Genomic DNA, 20,679 nt, shown 5'->3' with positions numbered 1-20,679 from the left:
ATAGTCATCTGATGTTTGGATTTCAGTTTTGGATCTACCTATTTCCAAAATCTTCTCCCAGATCTGGTGCTGATCTGGCCACGAGTTGAATCACAACTAAATATTCCCTATGTAACATACTTTGTTTCTGACTATTATTAATTCCAGTGCATAAAAAGTACACAGTAGTATGTTTGCACACATAGGCTGAACTTCTTATTCAGTAGAATTTTTCATCAAAATTTTACCACCAACTCACAGTCTCCCTCACGTCCTAATCCAAACAGCCACATATTTCCTCACACTCTTTTCTGTCCTTAGTGCAAAATCAGTTTTGGGGTGTAGTGGATTAGTGAGTGAAATGTGTTATAGTTAGATATGGCTAAAGCAGTTTCAGACTTCTGGGTGGGCAACAATTGTTTTCTTTTCAGTATGTGCAAAAGTCTGGCTAGATGCAAGTGAAAGTAACCATAGGAAAAAAAAAAAGTCTTGATCAGTGCTCACAGTTACAGCTCTGTTTACAATACAAGGACTGATGTCTTAGTGTACTAGAGTCTCTGTAGTTGCAGACCCTGTTTGTGCACACATCTTTTTAGGACAGCTTGATCCTATTTCATTACTGCTGCAAATTGCAATTGGGACTTTGCTGGTTCAATTTAATACAAATGATAGATAATAAACGAAACAGATTGAACAGTGCTTTCACCATTAGGGATCATGTGGGTTGTAATGAGATCCCCTGTCATAGTTTTACTTGTGATGTAGAAAGAATTAGGATAGGAAAATACAATGAATCCAGAGTGAGACACATACAGCTGTGTGTATCTGGCACACAGGTGTTTGGTGTTTGTGTTTTGATTTGACTGCTTGCCAGTATCAAAGCTAGTTTCATTAGAGGATCCACAGAGTCATTTCAGAGAAAAATGACTTATCCTCTGGCACTAAAAATAATAATCCTTTCTCCCGTATTAAGCTCTGTGTTTGGGCTACAGCCAGTACTTCTTTCCTGCAGACTTAGACAGTATCAAGTTATCCACCCTTTCAGCAACTCAGTGAATTAGAATTAGGCAGGTACAGGTGGTAGCAGCTGCTGAAAACTAAGTTTGTTTTTTTAAAAAATTTTGTGCTAACTCTATCCTTTTTGTTTGTCTGCTTTATCCAAGTAGATTCCCAATGATAAATTTTCTTTGGAGTGCAAAAGTATGTTGTCTGGATTCTTTTTTTTTTTCATGGTAAGGACTGGGTAGTCTTCTAGAGCAAGGAATTTTGAACCTCACTGCAAAGCCTAATACTCTCTTTAAAAAATCAAAATATTATGGAAAAAAAAGAAGAAAAAAGCAGTATGTTAATATGAACTGAGTACTTTCAGTGAGAAGAGGGTAAAAAATCATGCATGATACAAAGAGAAATCTAGTAATCATGAAATAATATTGCAAAAAATAAAAAGGAATGTGAGGAGAACATTCAAATTCTAGTCATAAAATCATAGAATCATAGGATCAGTCAGGTTGGAAAAGACCTTAAAGATCATCAAGTCCAACCATGATCTTAACCATAGTACCCGAACTAACAATCCTCCGCTAAATCATGTCCCTGAGCAATCCTGCTGGAGCAAGTGAATTTGAAAAGAAATTTGGGAAAGTCAGGTGACATGCAAACATGGTGAAATCAACATATGGTTGGTAGCAGTTACGTACTGGATTGGCAGCATTTACCTAAAACTCTTGAGTATAGAAGGTAATAATAAAAGCATTTTTCCTGCCTCATCTGAATCATGAGCATAATCATGCTAATTTAAGCAGTCAAGAATTGGCACAGAAAGTTAAAAGCCAGGTTAGAGTTATACTAAATATTTAGTGAATGACAATTTAAACATAGTAAGGGACTTATTATCCCCACACAACATATGTGAAACTAAAGTTATTAAGTTTGGAGATTTGGTACCAGAGACTCATATTAGGATTGCCAGTTGTGCATTTCAGACATCATGACACTATTTGCAGAAGCGCTGAACTCCTATCTGAAATCCATCTGTTACCAATGTGCCAGTTGTAATGAGTAACACTGTTAAATCCAATAAACTTACTGGTGAACCAGGACACCTCTTAGTTAAGAAATGCAAACTGTGTACCCTAATAGGTGCAAAAGATGATTGGCAGATAAGCTATGAGCAAAAGCTCTTTGTCGCTCTTTCTTAAAAAAAAAAAAAAAAAAAAATTGTATATATATGTGGGTGTGCATAGACATCTTTCTGCAGAAATCTTTTTGTCTTCTCTTTGAAGGTGGAGCTGTCATGTTACATACTAATGAGGATGTTCAGAACATATATGGGATAATTTGTTCTGGTACTCTGAGCACTTGACCTGCCAGGTTGTTTAACCTAAATACCTGCAGATTTTTTAAGCTACACCTATGATTATCTGCAAAGAAAGGCATCACATCTGTAATTATGTAATAATTGTATGTAATTTAACTGTAGCAGATAGGGATAAAAGATTCTTCATTTCTCTGGCAAATACTCAGCATTATGTGGAAACTATTAGGAATTGAAATAGTTAATTTTTTTTTTTTTCCCATAAAATAATGTACTGTAGATCTATTAAAAGCCATTTTGTTATTACTTGTATTTTAGGTCTCAAGAATGAAAAAACCTGACAGTTATAGTTATGTGAGGCCTGATGCTAGATTCTTCCACAAAATTCCTTTTAAATGCTGGAAAAAGTGGAAAAGAATAGACATCATATGTTGCTGGGTCTTAATAGATCCAAAGGGATCTACTTCACCTAAAATGTGGCAAAGCATTTGGCAAAGTACAGGGAACTGCCATTAAAAATCTCCCTTAGAAGAGTAAGTATCAGAAGTTTTATATTTTCTTAAGTGAGCATGTATTTAGATTGCCTGCACTGGCTTGGTGTCATACACGCAGCAACTAATGTGCAGTGGTGACAGGTACAGACCTTATGGCTTTTGTTGCCAGTTCTATCTGAAGAGATGGGCATGCATTCCTTCATCTGTCACACATCAAGTAGTGTTATGAATCTTATCTACACTCTACTTCATCATCAGTTATCATTTAGTAAACTTATTAACTGAGTGAAAAGCAGTGGATAGATACCTTTGGTGCCTGGTTGATGCTCGCTTGTTAAAACTGGGAATGCTTGTAAAGGACACTGCTGAGAATCCAATAGGGAAAATATCACTGATAGTAGATCTGAAAACTGAATGATTACAATGCTTCCATTAATCCTTTTCCATAATTATGTATATTTATAACTAGTTTTTATTTCAAAAAAGGAGATGGGGGATTTTAATTTGAAGGCTTTTTTTATGCTCCCAAATTTGCCTGCTATTGCTTCTGCTACCATTCCCCTGATTATTCCCTGATGTTGTAACTGTGTGTGAAGAGGAGAGGAAGATCAGGAACTGCCGAACTGGGAAGAGAGTGCAGAAACAAAATATGTAGTTACAAGCAAAAAATCCTGTGGCTTCACTAGGGGTTCAGTGATACATGGTGAGGAACTGAACTATTCATTGAATTCAGGGCTCTGATGTTTGTAAAATTATAACTTAAACATTCATTTCAATAAGGCAGTCACCTTCCTCTTTGTACCTGTCTCTTGTATTGGATCTATGCTCTTTTTAGCAGTGCGTGATGCCTGGGCAAGAATCAATGGGCACAAACTAAAACACTGTGAAGGTGACAGAGCACTGGCACAGGCTGCCCAGACAGGCTGTGGAGTCTGATTTTTAGAGATCTTCCAGTGCCACTGTAAGCAATGGTCTTAGTAGTTCTGCTTGACCAGGGTGGATGGATCAGGAGATCTGCAGAGGTCTCCTGCAAACTCAGCCATTCTTCCATTCTGTGATTCCTTTCCAGAATTAGGAAATAAATTTTTATTGCTCATCTCTGACTATTTCTTGCTAACAGATGAATATTTTTTACATCTGTGTATACAATATGTAATTTTATTGAAGAAACCTATATGTCCTTGAGTTTCATCAAGCTTAATTTTAGGGTGTCCCACCATGAAGTAGATCCCCAGGCTCTACGCCATGTGCCTGTTTTCCAAGAGTAACAAGGTTAACAGAGGTCTACAGAATAGATTCATAGGAATCTATGAGATGCTTAAGACTGCTCTATCTGGCTCCACACAATTTTCTTATCACTCCTTCCCTGCTGCCTCCTGCACTAGTTATAAACCAACCAGTGAAGGAAAATGTTGAGAATCACTTTGGAACTCACTAGTTGTTTTTATTCTTCCTTATATTGTGATATGCAAAACTGCACACATTGTGTTGTGGTTTAATGCAACAGGCTATTCACAGCCCTGCCCCCACCCGCTACAGTGGGATGAGGGAGAGAATTGAAAAGAAAATATAATTGAAATGTATTAAGACAGAAAAGGAAAAGAGAATAGGGGAGGGAAGAAAAAAAAAGAAAAAAAAAAAAAAGCAGCAGTGAGAACAATGTTAAATGTATGTAAATATATTGATCACTCCGAAAGTAGTGCCTCCTATTTATTTTCACAGAAATTACAACAGATGCAAAGAGCACAATAACACTTTTTGATAGAGCAAATTCTCAGCTACAAAACACCCTTTTTCAACATATGTCAGTACCATATGCTAGTTCATGCAGATGAGCTGATTGGGCCAGAAAATGGCTTGTCTTTCATGTCACTATCAACATTGCAGAAACACACCACCCAATGCCTCACTGTACTCACATCCACTGTTTGGTCTCCAACAATGTTCAGCAAATGTCAATGAATGTCAATGGGTGCCATTTTTTTTTTTTTTTTTTTCTCATAGAGGAATTCAGTGATGGACCTTCATTCACATGCACTTCCATGTCAGACACCACTCTGTCAGACTGCCTCTCTGCTGCCATCTGTCACATGGCACCAAACTGTAACAGAATATCGATGGGAAGGTTCAACTTCTACTGCCATACCATCAGCACCATCCTCTGACGCTGTGGGCCTACATAATAAAATAAAGGCCTTGCTTATGGAGTGGGCTTTGTAATATTTGGAATATAATCTGCTCTCTACTGAAGACAGTGAAAATTCTGTAATCCTTTCCATCAGATTTTAATGGAAAAATCAAGAGATGGAAAATCCGTCACTCTTGTGTTGTTTTTATTTCACATGGCTCAATTATTATTTTACTGACATTTTTTCTTTTTACATTACATGCTTTGTTTCAGTTTCCAGCTACTGGATTTTAGTGTACCAGCTAAATTAAGATAACTCTAATATTTGGTTTCTACCCAGCAATCAAGTTATCATTCAGTTTCCTTTCTTATAAGCTGAACTGACTGCTTCTGACATTCTTTTCTTCTATGGTATTTTCACCTGTGAAATAATATCTTCAAATTCTCTTTAAAATTTTAAGGCATTTTAAAAATGTGACATTAGCCTAGACAAAATATCAAACATTATCTGAGTACTGAGAGGTAATATCTCTTTCCTGCTTTTATTTTCAGGTGGATATTTGAGAATTAAATCTTATAATAGTCTTGTTCATGTTCCATGTTGTTTCTATGCTGAAAATTAGATATTATTCACAAAGATTTCATAACTGAAAGTTTATCTCCTCTAAATGAAGTATGTATTCATTATTTATTGGCAGATTTTTTAAATTTGATTATATTAAAATGCATTCTGATTGAGCTGCCCCAATTTATCTAGACAACTGATTAAGGATGTCTGTCTTCCTCAACTTATCATCTGCAAATTTTAGCAGCAGCAATTTTACATTTCTTTCCAGATCATTTGTTAAAATGTTCCATAACATCGGATCTTTGTGGAATCCCAGTGCAAAATCCACATTTGTGAATGATTCTCCTCTGACAAACAGTTTTTGAAAGCCATCCATTAAACAACTTTTAACACATTTAATATGTATTTTATTGATATTGTGTGGCTGGGTTCTGAAACAGTATGTCATGTGATATTACCTCAGACACTGTTAAAAGTCCAGACCTATTATGTCTTTGTGGTTATCTTTATCAACCAAACTGGAATCTTTAAAAAAAAAAATAGTAGTGTCTTTATTTGACAGGACTTATTTAATGGGAAAAAAACAACACAACAGCAACAACAACCAGTCTTATGTTAGCAAGCATTAATTGCATGACAGTTCTTCTTCTTTAACTGAATTCCTCTGTTTCATCCTGTCACCTAATCTAACGGACTAATACCTTGTCAGCTCTGAAATAATATGGCAAGAAAGCTCACTGGAATGTATCAGCTGTCTAACAAGTATTGAAGAAAAGGGAAAACTTGGACCATAATTCCTAAGAATAACCCAGTGCTATTTTCTGATAAGTAGACTTTAGAACAACTTGATACATTCAACAACTTTATTATATCATCTAATATTTTCTAAAATGACCTTGTCCCCCAGTACTTATCTCCTCATCCTAAATAAGTTGAAATGACAACTGGAATTTCAAGCAGTGGCAAACAAAATGACTGTTTCAAGAACAGCACTTTGGCTGGTCTAATGTTTCTTAAATAAGGTTTGCTAAGATGTTGACAGATGAGCAAAGAACAAAAGTGAATCTGATAAATACTAAAGGTATTGCATGTATGCTGATTCAGAATGAATTCTTAAATGTTCTTTTTTTCTTTCTTTTTTTTTTTTTTTTCCTTTTTTCCCCCTTTTTTTTCCCCAGTGGTAGAAATAGATGAGGTGCAACAAATAAAATCAGAAATTTAATTTTTATTTGCCATGGCATCCTATCTTTGATAATGTGCAGTTTGTAGTCTGGATGTCCATGATACTTAATCTTAGACCTGATGTATTTACTGCTAGTACAGTCCTTCTGTAGTCACCCCAGAGAATTCTCACACTCAAAGGATCAGAAATGCACTTCACTTTCAGAGGACTGGAAGTGAAGAATGGGGTGCATAAACCATCCCGAGGGAGAACTTGCACTGAGACCCTGTAGAGAAATCAACGTTGCTATCAGATGCAAGGACGTCAAATCTGGGACTATAGAAGGTATGAAAAAGAGATTACTGCTATATCTGGATACAAGAAGAAGACCTGTATACGAACCCAGAGCTGACAGAATAAAAGAACAATGGGGAGAAAAAGAAGCAGCAGTGGAAAATTGTTTCCCCAGGAGAAGCTAGGGACAAAACTATAGTGGATTTTCTTTTGTAAGACAGGAATGGAGAAATGAAGGAAAGATAAAGAAGCCTTACTACGTTACTTTCGGATCCTGTATTGAAAACAAAGGAAAAGAGAAGCTCCCCAAATGGTGGCTTCTCCTCTTATTTGTCTCCATTTTTAAGCATTTCATTCTCTCTCCACAACATGTCCTAAGACCAAAATATTTAGAAATTTGTATTTCATTGCAAAATACATTTAGAAAAATCCATTTCATTTTGTGTCTGAGGAAAAGCTCCAGGCACTGATCAAGAAGCAAAGCCTTCCTCACTAACACAGTAAGAATACTAGTTCATAGAATCCATGTGAAAGGATCCATAAATATCTGTTACTTCTCTTCAGCTTATTTATTACCTTTTCTGTAAGCCGAATTCCAGTAGTCTGTCTCAAAAAATCTCAATCATAGCAAATAAAGCAATTGTAAATTAAGTTTTCATTGGCTATAATTTGAAGATATAAAATATTAAATCTTTAGACATTCTGTAGCAAATTTTGAAAGAACAAAGCTAATTAGGTAATGGCACAATTAGCTGATCTACACTGTGCAATCAGGTTGCTATTTTCCAAAAGACGACAAGAAAAATAAAAAAGAAATCAGAAGCTGAATCAGAATTTTCTAGGGTTGTTTGAGGCTTTTTTTTTTTTCCTGTTCATTTGTTTGTTTATGGCTTTGGCCCAATTTTGAACTTATAATACCAAGTATTTAATGTAAACAGACTGAAATCATATCAATAAATTCATCAGGGAAAGTGATTGAAATCAAACCCATGATTCTTGGTTCTAAAATCAGAATTGGAAGAAGTGCCTCTTCATCCCATTCTGTGGTTACCTTTAGAGAATCACATCCTGATTCACCCAATGTGTGGACAAGTATGATCATCTTATGTAATACATTAATACAATTATCATTAGGTATAGATATTGGTTTCGAAAAAGCATCATTATGCCACAGAATTTAAGAAAATTCTGAAAATATTCAGGACACAGCCAAAGCTTTTCGGAATGTCTTATGAAAAGTCAAGGAGACATAGATAGATCAAGCAGTTGTGAAGACACTTCACAATTGGTTGCATAAGATCCCTGTTTCAATAAAGAGCAGACAAAATAAAATCTGAACAACTATCTTTTCTAATAAATTATTTTAAATACTTAGAGTGTTTTAAATTGGATTGAGTTTTCTTCAAAAAACATTCTCATTGTATAGACATTTTTGAAATTTCAAATATTGCATTTTTACCTTGAATCTAAATTAAATTAGATCTTATTTTTTAAAAGAATTTTTAAGAATATGGAAACAAGATCAGATCAGAATATTCCCATGAATTTAATAATAATGTGCTGGATTTTTTTCAATCCTAGAGTTTAGAATAACTTGCTTTGTTCTCATCTTTCCCCTTCAGTTAAATTTGCTAAAATTTCATAACAAAAATCTACTATGAACAAAAGCCACAAGCTTCTTCTCCTTTGGAAATGTGAAAGCCATTCTTCAATAGTTTAAGTGGAAAGTTAGTAAAATACACTTAGCACCTCAAGCAATTTCAGTTTGATTAATTAATATTTTCACAAGAAATGGGAAAACTATCAGATGATCTCCAACACACTCTAGTGGATATATGGTTGTTTAGTATCTATTTGCAGTAAATGAAAGAGCTTTAGAAAACTGCTATAATTTTTTTAACTATTTGGAAGAATCAGACACTTCTATATCACCAAGGTTGTGAAACTATAAAAGAAATAATTTTCCACTGGGAAAACAAAGGACTGATGTGTTTAAGAAAAGTGTAAATTTCATTTGAGAGTTTATATTAAGTGCCTTCATCTATACATTTCTTTACAAGGACTTTTTAGGGCACACTGTTAATTTAAAAATAATAATGCAGAATATTACAAAAATAAGACTGAAATTACCCCCCTCCAAAATCTGATAACAGAAAAAAAGAATAGTAGAAAGTAGATGCAAACTGAAACTGTATTATTTGAAAAGAACTTCTGTATTAAGAGTTTTAATCTCCCTACATGTCTAAATAATTAAACATAAGGTGCTTTCCAGAGCTTTAAAGACGCATTTCACTTTAGGCCACAAGGCAACTGAAACTTTATACAAGTCTGGAAAAAAAAAAAAAAAAAAAAAAAGTGGTTCATAAAAAAATATAATAAGTAATTGTGTAACCCTGCTTAGTGTTTATGCCATCAGTTAAATTAAACATGACAGGAACAGTAGGTCTGGAGATTTTCAGTATTAGTGACCTTGCCTTGAAGTATTTTGTCTCTTCAGGATATTTTTGAGGACATTGCATAAGTAAGCTGACTCCGTGTTAAGCCAACTGTTCTTTAACAGCAGTTAAAGAGGCAACACACAAATATATATTTAGGCAACATATATATATATATATATATATGTATTGCCTCACGGTGGAGAAGATAGCACCTTCGTGTCATAGTCATCTTATCCTCTCACTTCAGGAAAAGACTGCCAGTGAGGGCATACGAACACCATGGTATCAACACAGGGATGGCCAGAGGAGGAAATGACCTATTCTGGGAATCATGTGTTAGATAAAAAGCCTCCCTTCAGAATGGCTTTCATTTGGGGAATGCCTTACTCACACAAAGTTTGGGTACAAAGACAGGAATGGAAGTATACCCTTTTGGCAGTAGGCAAAAAATGAAGTAATAACAAAATATATTTCTAATGTTTATGAAGCTAGGATATTTTTTCACATGACAAGATCTAAGTGGCTTTTTAAAACCAGTTTTGATCCATACCAGCTGATACTAAAATCAAAGCACTCCAGGCACTAAGTTTTATTACTGTAAACATGCTTAAATCATTATGAAGATTCATCATAGGTAGGTATCAATCAACTTTTTATTGCCCTTGCCAGTAGAGCCACTGTGCTAAGCCCAAAGGTGCGTGCATCTAGCTACCCTTCCCATCTCTCCAACTCTACCCCATTCCTCTTCTGTCATGCCAGCAGGTCAAGAGTCTGCAGTAGCACCCTATCTGACTTCCCTGTTAAACTAAAGGCTTGGGAAACTATTATCAGCACAAACCACCCCTCTGTACTGTCCCTCTTAAAACAAGAATAAATATCAAGCAAATATAAGAAGGAATATGTCCTTTAACATAGTATATTTATATGCACTACATAAACTAAACTTAAAAACAGGAATGGGGCAAAACAAAAACATATATATTAAAATCATTCTCTATTCAGATTGTCCAAACACACTGAGCCAAATTCATTCCTACTGGAAGTGCATTTGGAACATAATGCAACTTCTTCCTTGTAAATGTCTAAACTCTTTAATCTTCTCTGTAATACTTATATTTTAAAAAATGAAATACTACAAACACATCTCCCAGTTATATGGCTCATTAATCCTGCAAGAAAAAAATATATTATTTCACTTCTTTCAAGGACTTTTTTTCCTTTATTCAATGAAAGTCAAATAATGTATCATTTTTCTGAATGGCACCATATAAAAATTCATCTGAGGTGACCTATGATTCTATAACCATTTGTTTCATAGAAATGAAGCTAAAATTAGGAGGTTTAAATACTTTACAATAAAAGTTCAATACTAAATTTTTCTCTTAAATATAGTAGGACTTAATTTATATCTTCCTAATGTGCTTGCAATCAATTTTAAAAGAAAGTCTGAAATTTATGGCTATGTATCTAATAACTAGATTAAACTCTGAGGATGGAACAACTGTCATGTATAATGGCTGTAAAATTACAGTTGTGCGGCTGATACAGTCATACATAATAACCTTATCCGAGTTACAGTGGTGGGATATTGAAATATTTGTTCACTTTCCAGACCTCACCTATGAGTGTTTAGTGATGAAGAGCTCATGCCAAATTGCAAGCAAGTCCCTGACCTGAAGAATCAGCAAATCAATGCCCCAGGATGCACTGCTGTTCATGGAATCATAGAGTAGAATAATAAAACCATTAAGATTGGAAGGGACCACTAAGATAATCTCATCTAACCATTAATCCATCATAACCTTCCCCACTAATCCACATCCTTCTGTGTCCTTCCTTATTCATGTCCTCAATTCACACTATTGCAGATTTTCACCATATGCTAGTATTCCTTACTCAGAAAGTGGTGAGGTGCTGAAACATGTTGTCCAGTGAAGTTGTGGATAACCCATCCCTGGAGGAGTTTAAGGCCAGACTGGATGAGGCCCTGGGCAACCTGCTCTAGTGGGGGATCATGGGAGTTTGGAAATAGACAAAGTCCTTTCCAACTTAAGCCATTCTATGATTCTATGATCTTGTGCTATATTGATATTAAATAAACATGTTATGGTTCATATCTGTTTCTAATCAGCTTTATGATTACAGTATTTTCAAAGCAGATAGTTTAAATTTCTTCAGAGATTCATGAAATTCCAGAGTGATCAAGGAACGAAGACTGTGTTTCCACTGTTGGGTGTATGCTGTCTGCCATACCATAAATCAGTCTGGGCTATTCTCATTTGACAGCATTTCAAAACACCACTTTTGATTGAGTGTTAGTTCTCAGGAAAGTAGTATTCTCCTGAAAGCATGGTACTGCTAGGACCCAGTGTATGTGGAGATCCAGATTTCTCCCATGCATAGGACTCATGCAACTGCAGTCTGCATGTTTCCTGCACAAGCTGTGACCTCCTTTCTTATGCATCTGTCTGCAAGCATCCAGATTATAAACTGAATTGTCCTATAGGACCAGACTCTGTAAATATTATCACTATGTTGCATATATTCCAGATCTGAGCCTTTCTTTATTTAAAAAAAATTGCAGTCGTTATTTAACGCAAATTGTATTTAATGTCTGAGAGTCTTAGTCACTGACAGTTCATTGATAGCACCTTGGTATTCACATTGTCAGTCACTTCTACTGTGTACTCATTTTTCATGTTTTTTTTTTTTTCATTTCTAATTGTGGTGCTTTCTATATTCATGCAGCCTTTTAAAGAATGTGCTAAAAAAAAAACAGTTATTCACGTTTGATTAAATTGTTTTTTGAATGAACAAGAAGCCAATATCAGCAATACCTAAATAAGAGAGCAATTCGAGACATCTTAAAAAATTTTCACAACTCCCACTGCTCTTAGAATGAGTAAAAGGAAATACAGACTGAGTGGAGAAAGGATTGAGAGCAGCCCAAAGGATTTGGGGATGGAATGAGAAGATCAGCATGAAGTGTGCTTGCAGCTGGGAAAGGCAACCACAACCAGGGCTTCAAAAAGAAACAGGACCAGCACAAAAGTGTTTTGCCCCTTCTATTCCACTCTAATGAGACCCAGACTGTGGTACTGTGTTCAGCTCTGGGGCTCTCAAACAACACATGTTGATTTCAGAGGAGGGCCACGAAGATGATCAGAGGGCTAGCACAGCTATCATTCAAATTAAAGGAGGATAGATTTAGATTACATATTCAGAAGAAAATATTTTCTATGAGAGTGAAAAAGCATTAAAACAGGTTGCCCAAAGAAGCTGTGCATGTCCTATCCCTGAAGGTGTTCAAGGCCAGATTGGATGGGGCTTCCACCTGGTCTGTTGGAAGGTATTCGAGCCCACAGCAAGATGTTTGGAAATAAAAGGTCTTCAAGGTCTCTTCCAACTTAAGATGATCTGTGATTTTGTGATTCTACAAAAATGTTCAATCAGCTGGCAAAAAGTACTGCTGTCAATGTCATTCAGGCTTTTGGAGTTCAAGTTTCATTTTTTTTTATAATAATAAACAGTCTTACACAAAACATACTGTTTCCATTAAAAATAGATCTTTTTTAATAGATCTTCTTTGAAGTGTAATGAAACTGGAATGTGTGTTAAAAGTTGGCTGTCTCTAGGTATATGTTATTTGTTTTATAAAGGAAATAGTGAAATATAATAACAAAACAATGTATGCACAACCTACAGTACAGATTTTTTTTAAAAAAATTCTAATGAAACTTACTGGACCCTACTAGTAATACATAGTATTAGTTATCTGAATCACTGGTGCCTATTCACTGCAAAGCAAGTCCCCTAAATTCTTGTGGAGACCTTCAAGAATCTTTGGCGTTCCAGGAAATCATTTTCAAGATTTTGAAATATATCTCCTTTGAAATATTATTTTGCAGTTATTAATTCATAGGACTGGGTTTCTTCCTAAGATATACTGGTGCATGAAATAAAATCTGCTATATTTTGACCACAAATAATATATTAAGTCAAATAGTTATTCAGTTGAACGATGCATTTTTTATAACCAGAAAGTTTAAGTTGGTGTTGATGCAACATGTAATGTTCCTTTGTTAAAACTGTGCAGTACTTAACTGATAGAAAGCTTAAAAAATACAAGTACTTACAAAATAACCCAATTTTAAGCATCATAAAACTATCAAATAATTCAACTGAAAGTAAGGAGAAGCCAGAATGCTTATCTAGAAAATGGAAGCACATGTTCTGATCTCTTATTCTTCCACATTCCATTCAGAGCAGAAATTGGAATGTAAAAGCTACTTTTTTTTAGATTATATTGTCCTGAAACGTGCCACAGACCGTTCCTCTTTTAGAAGAAGCAAAGAAATTACCCACTGAGAGTCAGGATAGTAGTTACAAGGTCAGGGAAAGAGGCATTTGCACTCTTGGTGCTCTAAGTAGAATCATAGAATCAGAGAATCACTTAAGTTGGAAGGGACATCTAAAGGTCAGCTAGTCCAACTCCCCTGCACTGAACAGTGACAGAGCTGGATCTGATTGCTCAGAACCTGGTCCAGCTTGACCTTGAATGTCTCCAAGGGCAGCACACCCACCACATCTCTGGGCAACCTCTCCAGTGCCTCACCAACCTTATAATAAAAAACTTATTCTTTACATTCAACCTAAATGTCCCTCTTTTAGTTTGAAATAATTTCCTCTGGTCTTGTCACAACAGACTCCTCTACAGACTCTGTTCCCTTCTTTCTTATAGACCCCTTTGTATACTGAAAAGAAACTCTCGGATCTCCTTGAAATCTTCTCTTCTCCAGGCCAAACAGACCTAGCTTTCTCTGCCCTCACAGGGGAGATGTTTCATCCCTTAGATCATTTTTGTGGCCTTCCTCCAGATGCAATCCAACTTTTGTACTGATGACTCCATATCTAGACACAGTACTCCAGGTAAGGTCTCATCACTGCAGAGCAGAGGGGCAGGATTACCTCCTTTGATCTGCTGACTCCTCTTCTTTTGATGCAGCCCAGGATAGGATCGGCTTTCTGGGCTGTGAGGGCACAGCACTGGCTCACATCCAGCTTGTCATCCACCAGTACCCCTTTGTGGCAGGGCTGTGCTTCCTTCTTACTTCTATATCTTGTATTGATAGTGGGATTGCCATTCTTTGCAGAACTTCTACTGAATAAATTTTTGGGTAGTTATGCCATGGAAGAATACATATTTAGCCTCCAGGTTTGTCCACAACTTCACCAAAGGGTGGACTCTACGAGTTATAATGATGGACCTCTTTTGACTATTTTAAAGAGTATGTTTCCTTGATGCAAGAAGAATATGCAATAGATAGATCATCTCAACAAACGGAAATGGAAGTCTTTAATAGTATTTTGCTTCACTCACACTTCTGTGAAACTAAGAAGGAATTCCATTTACAGTGGGGATGAATTATATGCAATTTATGTTATTCTTCTGCTGTTCAGTAGAGATTAAAAAAAGTGACCAGCAAAGCAAGAGATACATGATCTTTTACCTAAAGTTCAAATTAATTCAGATGATATAAAAATAATGCATTTGAGCAGTTCAAATTGCCTAACTTGGATATGCCCATATATGAAATGTTTTTACAAGGGCGTCCTTTTTACCAGTTTAAAAAAAAAATCCTAAATGCTAACTAGAAATCATTTTCTTTCATCCCACATCTTTCCCCGTAGTAAATGAAGACAGGATGAACAGCTAAAATTACTAATTGGTTTACTGATCAGTTGTACTTTGTTCGATTGATTTGCAATTAATTCTGGTTTGTGGTGCATAGAAGAGGAAGGTTGGCGCCAACCTTTTGAAGCAGCTGATACTCAATATCCTCCAAGAGATCTGTGGGCCAGAATATCAATAATCTGTTTAAAAGCAGCTCCTGAAGGTATTGAGCTTGTGTCTTGTGCATTTGTAAAAGTTCCAGGGAATAAAGAGAAATGTAGATTTTGTTCCTTTCTAAGGAAGAGATCAGACAATTTTAATCTTAGAATTTGTATTTAATGCTTTATTTCAAAAAAGTGTAAATATTTTCATAATTGATAGTAATACTGGAGCTAATTGTACACACAGTATTTGGTTTTCTGGGCTCTTTACAGGAAAAATGCAAAATTTAAATAAAAGACAATACACTTTTTTCCTCCATTAATACTGAAAATTTACAGAAAGAAACCTGCTAAGAGCAGAAGTACTTGCACAATATGTGAAATGTATCAGCATTTTGAGACATATATGGCCAAATTTAAAGTATTTACAGCTGATTTGCAGCAGATATGCAATAAATTTATTTTAACTGTAAAATATATACATATATATAGATAATTTATATAGATAAATGTATCTGAAGGCAAAAATAAGCAGAACTCAAGAACAGTTTAGGGAAAATGTAGAGAAGAAACTCATATTCTAAATCAGTATGTCTTCTTCATCTGTATTTGTATTTGTAACATGGTATTGCATATTTTCTTTTCGTAATTTGCTTTATCATTAAATCAAATATTCATTTTTCTGGACACTTTTTATAATGTGCCATATTCTTCTTGGAGTGATTTTCCAGAAAGAAATAATGGCTTTTCTTTCTCTGGTACTGCAGATTACACATTGCTTCCTTATTGTTAGGGGTTAGTTCCTGTTCCTTGGTCCAGTGCCCATTTTTTTTTCTTTCATATTTTGAAGCTTACCTATTTAATACAAAAATACCTGAGTTTTGCCTATATAATTGTCTTCTGTATCTTTCCAAGAGTTTTCCATTGATTCTTTTTACATTCTTACTTTTTTTTTCCTGAAATGACATTTCCATTTTCTTTTTTCAAGTCAATTTCAAGAGAAATACCAAGCAATTTGATTTTCTATGGAAAGTATATTAGGAAACAATATCTGATTATTTCTCATCTTCTTATTGTGATATAAATTCATCTTAATACATGCAAAGTTTAATTTTAAGTGTTCTTCATTTCAATATTTTGCAAGCAGTTTTATTTACGAAAATATAACATATTTCTGCTTTTAAAAGCTTTCTTGTTTTTGTTTTTGTTAGTTTTAGAACCTCTATTTAATGGCATATTGAAGATATATTTATGGAGAATAAAGGCTAACAAAATGGATGAGGATGGAAGAAATGAATGGCCATTCACTGAGACTGCTTGAGCCTCTAAAATAAAACACTTGATTAAAGCTTTAGAAGAGAAGTGATAAGGAAAACTAAACTGAGGTTCCATGCTACTTAAGAATTTGTCTTTTCACTGTAAATGTGATCTTGTTTCAGCCTGTGAATGAGTTTAAAACTGCATGTTAGTAGCTGCATTAGAGATACTGTAATAGTGGTGGATCATTCCCGTGAGAAAGGCGAGCAAGGCTTAGTGCCTCCTGTGTAAGAGAGCTATCTGTCACAGATGTCAGTTTATCTGATTGAGACTCCTTAGCTGCTGCTATACTTGCACCCTTCTCTATAACAAGACCTTTTGCATCTACAAGCTGCCAGCAGGGAAGAAAAAACCCTTCTTCTGATGGGATCTTTGTGGCTTTTTGTCTCAGAAGCTAAACAATGGGTTTAATTGGCTGACATATGAACTTTGAAATAATCCAAATTCTTATGGGATGTGGGTTTTTGTTGTTGTTGTTTTTTGTTTTTTAAACTGCATTTCATAATCCTTCCATCATTTCACTCTTCTTGTACCATTCGCTGTGCATACAGTCAGTTTTGCCAAAGTAATCTATAGATCTTTTGTATGATATGCTGAGAAACATTTGTATATTTTTGTTGGTCATAGTCAAAGCTTTCATGATCAGTATAACATGAAAATGAAATAGTGAGGAGAGTCATCCAAGTCATTAAGACATAAAACTAAAACAACAAATGCTGTTCAGACTTCCAGACCATTTTCTTTGTCCAGAGGTTTGATTTTGAGCTTGACAGACATTTAATTATAAAAAGAAGCCTTTTATTTATTTATTTATTAACCTTGAGAGCAATTCAAGATGAGGGGCACACAGTTCGTTACTGAATAAAATGACCTTCACTACAAGACAGTTTGTGGGCCACATGCTCACTTGGGAAAATACAAAATGTACTGATGCTTGCAAAAGAGATTGTAAACAGGTTTTGTTCTACATTTCCAGCACACGTATACACACAACCAGAGATTAAAATTGCTTGGTCCAAAATAATTTTTTGAATCTTACTTTTCATATGGGAGCGGATGTAGCTGACTACTTTGTTTTCACTGACTTATGGAAGAAACGGAAGTTTGTTTTTGCTCTTGTGTATCTTAACAAACAACAAATTCAGGGAATAACAAAGTTACCCTAATTTGCTAATCTCTTATGCATGTGCATCGTTTTAGTGTGAAAATAATGCAGACAGACAGAAAAGAAACCTGCAGAAGAAAGGAGAAGTTGGGGTTTTTATAGATATCAACTCCATTGTTTATGATCATGTGTGTAAAATTTATGGATTTACTACTTCTTTGTAATGTATTTACTCAAATAACTTCAGTTATAAATCATCTGTTTTCCAATAGGAACCTACATTTTTCACCCTAATCTCCATTTGAGTTCACCGAGGCAAGAAAAGGTCAAGTGACGAACCTGGTGTTGCATGATGAGTCATTGAATGAACCAAGAATACTGGGATCCTCCTTGCCCCTAGCCCTTTATATCAACAGGCCACAGGGGCTTTGTGTTGCTCCTTTCAGCTGCCTTTAAATACAGAGTGCTAGTTAGAAACATCTTCCATTAAATCTTAACCTGGCACAGAAAGTGCAAGCAAATGCAGTCCTTGTAGGCTGTTCATGGTTTGGATATGTTTCTCTGTTTTTACTGTGACACCCTCGGTGTAGAGACTTGTTTACTGATCTCCATAAATCAGCATTCTCATCAGATGTGGTAATGAAGTCCTATGAGAGTCAGCCAATATTTTCACAGTTGTTAAGTAGTTATGTAAAGATTTCTTTCTTTCTGGGCTTGATTCACCACTGGATTTCTTCAGGTTTATGCTGGCGTAAGTCTAATGGGTTCAAATTGGTAGCAGTTAATCAACGCGTAGAACTAGTCCCTGAGCTGGTGTAAATCAGCATAGCTCAACTGCTTTCAGATGCAGCCATCCTTATTTATGCCAGCTGAAAATCTGTCCTGTTAAGTTCAGATCAGCATACTGCATGTGCTGCTAGGCCAGGTTCTGTTTTAGTGACCAGGTACTTCCTTGGGGAGTGTTAGAGTTACACTTTCCAAAATGAGAATCAGATTGGATTAGAATGATAAAGCAAAGACTTTTTTTGTGTGTGTGTGCTAGTTTCATTGTCATCTATTTCTTTTTTTTTTTTTTTTTTCCTCTACAAAAAGGCAGCACTCCCTTTCAGTGCTGCACGTCTGGGGTTTCATCTGTATTGGCAGAAAACCACTGACTGCAGGCTAACAGAGCAGCAGATGTAAAATAAATCCTTTGGAACACATTTAATGCATGTGAAAAGAAGAAACAAGAAACCAAATCTGCACAAATTAAACACAGTAGGTGAGTCTGTCCTTCTACTTGATATCAGCTAGGCTATGAGAAGACAAAACCAGTCCTGCACAGAAAGCATAGCTCCTCAAAATCACTGGCTTCCTGACAGAAATATCAGTCCTTTTGACTAGAAATAGATAATGTATTTTTAGCTTGACTTTGTATTTTTTTTTTTAATTTTATAGATCAAATTGAAAGAAACTTTAAATAGAAAATTCATTTTGAAATTTAAAACATTTTTTTAAATTTTGCATTTTTTTCCATTTTATAACATTTACAGAGTGAACATATACATTCATTACAATCACTTTATGCTGTGAAAAGTCTTGTCAAGAAAAAATACTTCTGCCTACTTCTTGAATTTTTACACTTATAAAAGAGCATATTTAAGTGGGAGTTCAAATCTGAAATTCTCAGTCTCAAATAAACTTTTAAACAGAAAAACTTTTAAACTCAAAAAAAACCTTTTAAATTTAATATTACATGTTAAATATTAAAGCTTTAATTTTCGCACAATCACACCACGCTGCACAGAAGAAAAAATGACAAACACCTATTAATAGGTATTTCCTGTGTGTTCAAACGTTAAAAATAATGGAAGACAATTCTAAAAGCACTTTATGCCTGTAAGAATCTTCCACCTGATTAAAACTACATGTAATATATACATTACATATTAATATAAATATATATTTACATATAAAACTATGTCTAATATGTAGTAAACTAGCATATGGTATATATAGAAGAGAGAATATGTATAAATTCTGCTTTCTAAGGATTATTTTTCACTTTTTCTCAAGCATGCTCACATTTTGACATGTCACTATGCAGTGTTTCCTTTTTGTATCTCTTAAATATTCAGTTGGGCAAGTGATTTTAAATTCAATTTTTATAGAGAAAGTTAAGCATCGTGGAAAATATTATTCTCTCTATCTATTCATGGAATCCTTTTTTGTTTTGTAAATAACTGGAAATTTAATGAAACAATTTTCAACTTACTTATGTCACCAAAAGCAAAACAGAAGGAACTGCTTGCAGTGATAATCATGATCCTAAGTGATGGTTATTGTTAAGGAATCTTCTCTTTTACCTTATGTATTCACTTTGCAGTACAGAGTAAATTTGTTTATGTACCATGTTAAAAGTTTTTATGAGTCAGATTTTATGACTTACAGAATGAATTTATTTAGTATTTGTTCATTTGATATTATCATGACATCAGGGCATTAAACACATTACTCTAAAAATAAGATGATAAAGTCTTTAAAATGTTTTCATTTTTATTCTATGCTTTAAATTTAGGCATTAAGGTGATAAACATGCACATAACACACACACAAAAGCAAAGGAAAACTGGCTTAAAAATGACCTGAGCTCACCTTGACTGAAATTATTTCAGCATCTATTAAACTTTGCATGTGCCTACAAAGCTATGATTTTAAGTACATATTTTCACTGCTTTGCTGCATAAAGATACATTCAATTTATTTCCTATAACAGGATTCCTTAGTCTCTATGTAAAATCCATTTGAGATCTAAAATAGCATAAAGAGTTTATTAAAATTTATTTCTTGCATCAATCAAATGTTGTTTTATGTAAAACTTTAAAAAATAAATGAAAACATATCTCATTTTTTTATCCTATTGTTGGAAGGAATCTTTTTCTCTGTACTGGAAATATGTAAGCAGACATATCAGAGACAGAAAGCATAGAAGGAATACATTTTGAGTTTTATATAAGAATCAAATGCACACATATATGTAGAAATAAATGTAACAATATAACAAAT

The 20,679-nt window shown here is 34.7% G+C and overlaps 1 long non-coding RNA gene across 3 annotated transcripts in view; it reads left to right on the top strand.

Annotated features, from left to right (window-relative positions):
* The window catches only part of LOC116239359 (uncharacterized), an 87,464-nt gene that overhangs the window by 22,657 nt on the left and 44,128 nt on the right, over positions 1 to 20,679 (top strand). For all 3 annotated transcript variants that reach the window (XR_016461570.1, XR_016461572.1, XR_016461571.1), the window contains one exon: positions 18,727 to 18,895. This is a non-coding gene — a long non-coding RNA (uncharacterized LOC116239359). The remainder of the gene's footprint in view (positions 1 to 18,726; positions 18,896 to 20,679) is intronic.

Source organism: Phasianus colchicus, chromosome Z, assembly GCF_987193195.1.
Source record: "Phasianus colchicus chromosome Z, bPhaCol1.hap1.1, whole genome shotgun sequence".
NCBI classification, from domain to species: domain Eukaryota; kingdom Metazoa; phylum Chordata; class Aves; order Galliformes; family Phasianidae; genus Phasianus; species Phasianus colchicus.
The sequence above is the reverse complement of the archived record's forward strand: the minus strand, read 5'-3'. Positions and strand labels throughout refer to the sequence as shown.